Below are 10,160 nucleotides of genomic sequence, written 5' to 3'. Positions count from 1 at the left end.
AGTTCTCAGCAACAGCTCCAGAGCCATGCCTGTATGCTCCCCAACATGATGATAATGGACTCTAACCCTCTGGAACAGTGGAGTCCCAAATTAAATGTTTTCTTTTATAATATGTCTTGGCCATAGTGTTTCCTTGGCAATACAAAAGTGATTAAGACACACCCTAAAGCAACCCCTCTGCCATGAGTTTTACTTCTGCAGTCCTCTCCCTTTGAGCATGGGTAGGACTACCAGCATGCTTCTAGCTCATTAGAGTACTGCTAAGGTAGGATAAAGTCACTCCCAAGGTCACCTTACCAGGCTAGGCTTGAGTGGCCTCTAACTCCAACAGTTGCCTCCACCCAGTACCCATTGAGAAACTGTGGTACCTTGCCATATGACAACATGGAGATGTATTCAGAAGGACACTGAATGTGATGGGATGGGAACAGAGCCCACCAGATGAGATCTGGTGTGGCATCTAGGAGGCCCTGAGCAAAGAACACAGGAAGTGCAGTCTCACTGTACAGAACAAACAGAAAGAAAAATTAAGCCCTTCATTTCTCTAAGTGCCCATAATGGTTGTCACCCCTTAGCAGGACCTGGCTCTGGGCTCTGGGACCCTTGGCTGAGTTCTGCTTAAAGATTGCTGTTGTTAACAGTGATGACACTTGAAAATTATGTGTATAATTAGGATATTAATAAAAACATAAAAAAGGAAAAAGTATTTGTCCAAGCATAATGTCCTTTTATGCACACAGTAGCCTGGAAGGTATCATTTCCACTTTGCAGAAAAAGAGACAGAGACCAGGGGAAGGGAGCTGGATGTGCAGATGCCACCAGTTTGTCAGCCACTGTGTCTACACTGTGACATTTCCCTGGGTTGTTGTGCTACTCCTGTGCCTGAGAAGTGAAGGAAGACAGTGGACCCTCTAAAGACAGCCATGTTAGTGCTAGGAAAAACACATACAGGTTCCCAATCCCCTTTCCTATGGACAGAACATCTGTGTCCCATGCTGAATTCTTTTGTTGAAGCCTAAAGCCCAAGTTAATGAGACCATGGAGAGAAGTTAGAAGAAAGTGGACCCCTGTGAAGGAAGTGGTGACTCATAAGGAGGAGACAAAAAGAAAAAGAAGTGACCTCTTTCCAGTAGGTCAGAGGCCACATCTAGAAAATTCCATTCTGAGTATCTATGTAGTTTTATGGCTCATAAGAGTAACTGAATCTGTATGCATATCCCAGGGGTAGACAGAGCTCAGGGGTAAAGACCCTGCTTCGCATATGTGACATCCTGGGTTCTGTCCCTAGTACTGAAAAGAAACATACAATACAGCTTGCACTGATGACAATCTGTAGCATATGCTCCCCTGTCCAGGGTACAGAAGACACATAGTTTTCCCCAAAAGGAGGACAGTAAAAAGCCATGGAGTTGTCAAGGGAATTTTTCCTCTAGAGGAGGAAGTTTGAGGCCTCCATTCCTCTAGCAGCTTCTGACTCGGTCTCCTGGGAGCTGCCTTCTCTCCCCGTCTGGCCCAGAGTTACTGTACTCTGTGTCACTCACTTCTCTGGGGCCCCAGCAGCCTGTATTGTTGAGAACATCGTGTTTGACTTTAATCAGAGCTGCTGTCAAGCACTCGCCCCCTCCTTTTGTGCTTCATTGTCCTCAAGGGAGAAAAGTTTCTTAAGAGCATCATTTTATACCAACCTCCCAGACACACTGAGATTCTGCACTTACTGAAGCTGCTCATCTGGTTTCTGCTCAACCTTGAGCCTCTTGCTACCCATCTTGGGGTCTCAGGTTCACTATATATGCAACTAGGGGGTTGGAAATAGTCTACAGGCTATTCTATTCTGAGTATCTGTATAATCTTATGGTCCATAAGAGTATCTGAATCTATATACATGTCCCATGTCTTCCAGCGTCTGACCACATCACCTGGAGTATTGACTGAGCTTTCTTAGTGCATGTCTGAGCACTGCGTTCCCCCGCTCTGGTAGCCCTGTCTTCCTGATGTTTAAAGGTCTCATCACTTGGCCTCAACATTCCATTCTGCTTCATCTCCTATCCCTGCCACAGTGCTCCACTGTTGCCACCAGTAAGAAGCTACTGCTCTAGTACCATGTCTGTCTGCTTCCTACCATGGTGATAATGGACTAACCCTCTTGAAAATGTAAGCAAGCTCTCCCCTGCCCCATGGCTTTCTTTCGTAAGAGTTGCCTTGGTCGTGGTGCCTCTTCATGTCAATAGAACAATACCTAAGGCATTCACTGAGATTCTCTTTCCAGGCTATTCCAGGTCATGTCAAGTTGACGAAGCTAACCATCATACACTCTCATAAGGCTTTTATAAGGATGAAATAAATGAATGTAAAGTTCTAGAATGTTCTTGCACTGTGATAAGTACTGCAGGAGCATTTACTTTTGCTATTATATCATTAAGTACTCAAAACGACTTGGTGGTGGTGGTGGTGGTAAGGTTCATTGCCCTCGGCTTACACTAGATAAACAGGCTGGTAAGGAATGAAAGCAGTCTAAGGATAAGTCTGGGAAGAGGCACAGAGGTTAGAAAACAATGGGACTGGTAGGTAGAGCTTTATCCTCTCTCTGTCTCAGTGAAGGGCTGAGACCAGGCTAGCTCAATAAGAACATCTCATTACTCCTCTGAATTCTCTATAGCTCCCTCCAGGCCAACAACTTGGCCAGAAGAAATAAAAATGGGGTTAAAGACAGCATCATCATCCTGTGTGAGAATTTAGTCCAGTGTTAAGCATCACTTACCACACACACATCACACATGCATATGAGAAGCTGTCTGTGGGCCACAGCTGTATTTTAGTGGCTCCTCCATGAGACGTTGTTTACAGGCACTTCTCAGGAATCTCAGCAGTCTAGGTCTCATGCATCTGCCCATATGTCCTCCAGACAGGAGCTGGAAGGTTTACAAACATCCAATAAGCTATTCTCAACATTTTCCAGAGTATAGTACTGTGGCTTGGTGGCAAAGCCTTCTCAAGGACAGTGAGAAGGTCAGTGGCCAAGAACCATGTATCCTGAAGTCTTCTCTGACATGCTCCCCCTTTTTCAGCTAAGTTTTTAATTGTATTGGGAACTCCCTCAAGAAGCAATGAGCATACCCCCAAGGCTCCTCCTACTGGAGTTATTCCTTTAACTACCCAAAGGGGACTTTGGGAGCCCAACTCCATCTTTCCCTGGGAGCCCAGAGGCTTGGGGGGATTTCCCTAAGCAGCTCTCTGTAGGCATCTCATGAGCTCCTTGCCTGGCTGCCTTTTGCAGTACTAAGCCTGTGATCCCAACCCCCTTCACCTGCTTTTTATTCCCTCTAAAGGTGACTTGGTGACACGGTTCCATGAGGCCCCACCTCAAGCTTCAGTTATTTGTGATTTAATGAGGAGCCTTTTAATTATAACATCTGTTGTTTTAATTACCAAAGGAATTATAATGAGGCTCCCGGAGGAAGCTGAGCCAGTGCAGAGGCTGGAAGAGGATGCTCAACATCAGAAGGCCCGCCGGGTCCTTGGCACAGTGACTGCCACCAAGCGTGACCCGTCATGGAGAGTACTTCATCTTCATTTTAATTAAGCTTCAGGGGTGAGGCAGGCAGCCTCCCCATCTCAGGGAGCTGAGCAGTGGGATCCAGAAGAGGCTCGATTTAGGAAGCCTTTGGTTCTATGGAGAATGCAGAGGACAGCTCCACCCTCAATTTGCTGATGCTGGGGAGGCAGACATCTGCCATTCTGGGGTGGGATGCTGAGAAGCCTGGCTCTCCCTACAGCCCAGCTGCGGGACATTACCTGTCAGATCTCAGTTTTCATCCTGTAGATGGTAAAAGTGGTTCACCAATGATGGAGAATCCTCTTAAGGATGAATGATGCCTGTTTACATCCATCACCTGTTGTGACATAACAAGCCACCATAGACAGAGGTCCACTAAGGAAATGAAGTTGCTGATTCTGTTGATAGCATAGATGCCATGTTCATGGTGCTGACAGGGGATATAACTCTAAATGTGAATCAGGCTTATTCTTTTCTCCTATATACAGGCCTTGGAAGCTCCTGTCCTGAAGATGAGTCCGTCTCCCTCACAGAACTCAGGAGTTCTTGACAGTTTGCTGTGTTCAATCAATCAAGTGCAGAATGATACTGTGCCTGTCCAAACCTCACTTATTTCTGTCTTTGCCTCTTGCTGTCTGCTAGGATGGTGAGAACAGGTCTGGACTTGCCTGCGGAAGATGGGTTTTACAAGAAGATGGGTTTTAAAACTAGTCATTCCACCAGTGTTGACCTCAGGCTAACTTAGTCCACACTGTGTGAAACAGTGGCTTTTGAGGCTGTGCCTTGCCCTGAGAAGCCCCATTTTACAAGCAGCTTTTGACTCCATTTTGAGTGCCAGCACAGAGAAGGGACAGCCCTTCACCTTGGTGGGTACATATGCACCATCTCTTCAGCACTATGAGTCACTGACTGGCAAGCACCTTATTCCTAAAACAAGAGTGCCTTCTATATACTTATCAAGATAAACTGTGACCATATGAGCACACATATGGGTATATTAAAATCATATCAGAAAAACGAAGCCAGAGAACTTATCAAACTCATCAAACCAAGGAAAGGCTATGATGCCTTTACATGGACCCCATGAAAAGGAGGACAATATACGTAGATTTAGATTTTTCAAAACCTACTTTTCTAAGGGTTCTTAAATACTTCAACCTTCTTTCTAGCCCACCATCCACCAGAGGGAGTAGGGGGAAAAATGTTATCGGGACATGGGGGAAGTGGACCTGTTTAGGAATAGTTCTTTGGGGGCAATTCCAATCTTCGTTGTGAGGATATCAGCAGGATATCAGTAGACTGAACTACCAAACAGTCTAGTCCATTGGGCAGTCACCACTGATGAATCAGCAACAAGGGCAGTTTGATCCAGAAGAAGGAGCAAGGCCTATTGGCCCAAGTCCATTGAAGTGGTAAAAAGTTGCCAGAATATCACAAGAAGTTCTTTGGTGAGTTACTCTCTACAAAGTCATGACAAGTGAAGACCAGCTATGCGTTGCAAGGCCGACCAGTGCCAGAGCATTGTCAGTGGAGACTAGTGAAGATGTGCAAGGCAAACAAAAGCATAAGCCCTGTTCCAGAGTAGGTGGTAATATTTATATTCTTTCTAAACGTTGTTCATCCTTTCATATGTCTGCTTCAGTGAAACATCCTCTTACCTGCGTCTGCCCCAGCAAAACATCATATGACATAACTGAGTTTCCAAAGAAACCAGAAATTTCCACTTCAAATATGATTGGGATGGGCCCTGTCAAGATGTCATCTGACTACCCAGGATGTGTCTCAAAGGACCAAGAGAGAACTTCTGGCAGTCCCAGGGCTTTCAGCTTGTCTCTGACCCACTGTTGATGTGACCTACTCAAATTTCCACCCAACTGTCTACCCTTTCATGAACCTCAACCTGGTCCAGCCTTCATCTTTACAGCCTCTACAGCCATACTTTACTTCAGCAGCTGAACTCCACTCCAAGACTTATCTCAATCCTGTGTCTGGGTCCTGACTCTGCAGATGTACCTCAAAAGACCTCCAGCATGTTCATTTTCCAATTCCTGTAGCTCCCCTCTGCATCCCCCTCGGGTCTCTATGTAGACCTCGTCAAACTCTGAATTTTACTGCAGCCTCTTTAACCCTTTCTGTAACCTATGGGGTATGCAATATGTGATTTGAATTAATATTAATGTTTTACACTGAAGAAAAAGAGCTTGTGTTTGCCTCAATCGGCTAGTAAGAAAAATCAAGACTACTCGGCAAATTAAGAAACGGAACTAAGGTAGTTTATAAATTTATTGGCATTCAATAAATTCTGAGATTGGGAAAAGATGATGTTTCTGCCTATATTTCTGGCATAGTGGGCTCATCACAACCAGCTCTTAGTCACAATAAGGAGTCCAGCCAAGGTCAGCAGAGTCCTTGGGTGGCTGCAAGTGACCCATGAGCAATGAACACAGTGATTGACAATTCCAGAAAATTTATAGAAATTGCATGTACCTTAAATGGTATGTAACGTAGACGCTCCTCTGGGCTCTGAGGAAACTGAGAAATAAATAGGAAACACACAACAAAATGGTTTCACCCCCTGTGAGATTTGGTAGAAAGATGGACTTGAAATTTTGAATAAAACCTGGCTTTCTAACAAAATTGCAGGTTGTAACCCATGTCGATCCAGGTGACGACATTACAAAGAGAAGAGGGGAAAACAGCCTTCAGCCAGTCAGGCTAAACAGCAAAGAAATTGTGGCCAGAGAGACCAAGGTACTTACACTCAACCATTTAACCTCACTTCATACCTAGTGAGGCCTTTCTCCCTCCCTTGAGGATGAGGCAGCAGAGGCAACAGAAGAGGAGAACTGTGGACCTACCAGCCCAGAAGAGGATGGTGCTGATGGTGCTGATGAAGATAGTGATGATGAAGATGATGGTAAAGATCATACAGGTGGTGAAGATGGTGATACAGTCGATGGTGGTGGTGATGTGAGACTCTTCTTGGAGAGATATGAACAGTTGCCCGTTTGCTCAAGGCACTCGTGACAGACTATAGAAACAATTGCATTCAAATCTAGCTTAATGAAGTGGTGAGTTTGTTGGTGTTATTTACAGAAATAGGAGTGAGGGTTTACACAGGAACACGAGTGACTCAAAGGCAGCTGCATCACAAGCTATCTGCTCCAGCATGGATGGCAACTCAAAAAGACTGAATCCCCGCGTCCCCTGTACAAGGTGCAGGCAGCTTGGCCATTCAGAGAGTCTCTTGTTCGCAGCACGTCATACTGCTTTTATAATCCTTTGGAGGACTCTTGTGGGTTTTGTTCATTACCTGGGTCTAAACAGCCTCCTTCCAGGAGAAAATGGTTTTATTCAGAAGAGATAGACACCTGGCAGGTGGTAAAGATGAGCAATAGTGGTGATGGGCGGTTCTAATGCAAGGAGGTGGTCCTGATGGAGAGGTGGTCCTGATGGGAGAGATGACAGTGATAGTCATGGGAGATGTGATGGGAGATGGTGGTGACGGTCATGGCAGAGCGATGGTACTGATGGTGATAACCTCGATTGAGAGGTGATGATAAAGGGGCAGATAATGGTAATGAGGATGATGGTGTAGAAAGTGAAGATTATGATGATGATGGTAGTGTTGACAAAGAAGTCCACACTTGTAAAAATGCTTTCCATCAGCAGATTCTACCAAAAAGCCTACCTGCCAGGTAGTGCCTCTAGTGGCAAGCCAGCCATTCTAGCACTGAGCAGGCTTTATATGTTTATTCTTTGCCAAGCAGGAGTGGTTGTTCTGTGCTCCCCAGCCCCCTCCCCCAGGAGTTTCTCAGATGTGAAAGGGTCCTTAGAACCTGCCTTATATCATTGTCCCTTCTGCATGTGTGTTCCATCTTATCCCACAGTGTTCCTTCTGCATGCACATCAGAAGAACTTCACTCCTCCTTCCAGACTCAGTTCAAATATCTCTTGACCTGTGGATTCTTCACTGAGTTTACCTTATGGCCATAGGTCCTCTGCCTTTAAAGCACCACACACATCCACCAATCAGAACACACATCATATGTCTCCTGACATCTTATTCTCCTGTTCATCCTTCTCCTGCCTCCTGAGGACTAAGAGCATATCTTACCATCCAGTGGATGTATGTATGCCTGGCACTGAACCTGACTCTTATCAAGTATCCCTGAACTGTTGGACATCAACTCATTCAGTCCTACCATTGCTAAAGAGGAGCAGAGGCCTCTCGGGGGAGGGGGGGAGAGGTTTTTTCAGAAGAGCTTCAGGTGTCACATGAGTCCACCTGGATGGAGATGAAGCAGCACACAGCAATCCATGCAGAAATGCTGACTTATCAACCCGGATTTCTAAGAATTGACTTATTTCTTTTTAAAAGAAGTTATTTTAACAAAAAAAAGAGGAGCCTCACTCAACAGGGTATCGACTTTCTGTACCACATTTATTAAGACTTATCAGAGCTGGAGGTCTCTGAGTCTTCCATGGGGGCTGTTTGTGCAGGAAGCACAGTTACGGAGAAATTGCACTCAGCAGCTGTGTCCTTTGAAGCTTTTAAAGCAGCCAAGGCCAGCCAGCTCCCCAGTGCTGGTGGTTGGAGGCTACAGATATGCTTCGTTCCCGCCAGCTATCCAAGCACAGAAAGATCCTTCCTAATTAGCCACATTAGGTAAATATTCTTCCTCTAGACTCTTGTTTAGAGAATAGATGGATGCTGATAAACATGGTAGACAGATGCGAATGAGCACGGCCTTGGAGTGATTGGTGCTGAGCCACTGTTCTGCGTTTAACGGCTTGCAGGATTTAAACATACAGATACATACACGCACACCCTATATATAGACACAGACAGATAAGCACATGGTGTTGGTGCCACCCAGCAGAGGAAATTCAGAATGGATAAGAATCCTCTCAAAAAGATGTGAATCTGAAAGAAACAGGGATTTAGGTCGTGGTAAGATGGATGACATGTTGGAAAAAGAGGACCAAGCAAACATGTTATCACCCTGGCAGTCTTCTGTCCTCCCTTGTTAATCCTAATGCACACCCTGTTCACCAGGACACATCTTTTAAAAATTATTCTGTGCTTTAACTAAAATTTACTTATATCATTTCTCCCCTTTTCTTTCCTCCATCCAACACCTCACATATACCTTCTCTTGCCCCTTCTTTGGAAATGTGGCCTCTTTCTCATTGTTACACACACACGCACGCACACGCACACGCACGCACATGCACACACACACACACTCAGTCCATTTAGTGCTACTCATACATATATGATTTATGAGTTCAGGGTTAACTTGTTTAGTCAGCCATATTGTTGGGATATTATGGCCATCGCTAGGTCTCCCATGATGCTCACGTGAGAGGTAGGGCTCAGTTTTCAGACATCAACACGTCCCAGGATGGCAGCCCGGACCAGAGATAGCTACCTGGCCTCTGGTAGTAGCAGATCCTTGCTGCTGCAGGGTCACAGACCCTGGCATGGCCCCTGGTGGCAGCACAGGCCAGGACCCCACCATGGTCCCAGATGGCATCACTGTCTACTCACATCAGGCTACTCATGTCACCTCACTGAGTCTCCAGTCCTGCCCCTCTTTGGTGTGCCCACATCCTTCTGTTTCTCCTCTATGTCTCCACTACTCACTTGTTCCTCTTAGTGGTACCTGGAGTCTCTAAGTGTCTAGGTTCACCTCAGAAGTGGTCTCAGGATTGCTATGCTCTACTCATGCATTATGGTTTGGGGCAGGGGTTATCTTGGCCATGGTCTGTGCCCTCAGGTCTGCATGGTGCTGAACTGGTGGTCATCTCAGCCTAGCTCCCTGCCCAGGCCCCACGGCACCAGGCTGGTGGTCATCTCTGGCTCCTATCTTTTCCAGTCTGCCTGAATGTCCCCTTGCCAGGGTCATCTATCTTAGGCTCACTCCTGTCCAGGATCTCACGGTCCCAGGCAGGGTTCCTCTAGTCCCCAGTTAACTCTCCATCCTGGGAGCCCATCTGGGCCTACCTGCCACCTGACTGGTGGTTACCTCAGGCTATCTCCCTGTCTGGGATCCCTGGCATCAGACTGGTGGTTGTCTCTCAGGCTAGCTTTTTTCTGAGAATGTTAGGCTATTATTCATTCAGATGTTTGTAGGTCAGAATACTGAGGAGACATAGCCTCTCTCCTCTCTGCCACCTACTGACACACATGTGATACAGCAGCCACACCTGCAATGCCTCTGGGGCAGTATGGTTAAAAAATTTACTGGGAACCACACAGTCATAAAAGTGATTGATGGCACTTACACTGACTTTTCAGCTTGACAGCTATTGTCCCCCAGCAGTGACTCTCCATCCCCATCTTCTTCATCCACTGATCTCTTGCTTTGCAATATGACCATTGTTTCTCCCTGATTTCCGGTCTCATCTTTTCTAATCACACTCCCTGGTGTTATGGATCACACGGAAACAAATTCTACTTGGTTTGAATCCCTTTTCTCATGACTGAGCAAGAGGTCCCAAGAGCAAAAAGACTGCTCTTGTCCACACTGTGAAATCACCTCTGCAACCTCTTCACATCTCCATGGTGTGTGCCCAGAGCCCTGTGCCAGGAGCTGGGGGA

The 10,160-nt window shown here is 46.1% G+C and overlaps 1 non-coding gene across 1 annotated transcript; it reads right to left on the bottom strand.

Moving 5' to 3' along the window:
• Positions 1-9,658: 9,658 nt before the first annotated feature.
• Positions 9,659-9,787, bottom strand: LOC114638732. Its single transcript, XR_003713911.1, has one exon. It is a non-coding gene; the product is annotated as a small nucleolar RNA SNORA17 (small nucleolar RNA).
• Between the last annotated feature and the right edge of the window lie 373 nt (positions 9,788-10,160).

The sequence above is a fragment of the Grammomys surdaster genome, unplaced genomic scaffold (genome assembly GCF_004785775.1).
Source record: "Grammomys surdaster isolate TR1022 unplaced genomic scaffold, NIH_TR_1.0 125621, whole genome shotgun sequence".
In the NCBI taxonomy this organism is placed as follows: Eukaryota; Metazoa; Chordata; class Mammalia; order Rodentia; family Muridae; genus Grammomys; species Grammomys surdaster.
This window is presented reverse-complemented; position numbering and strand designations above follow the sequence as displayed.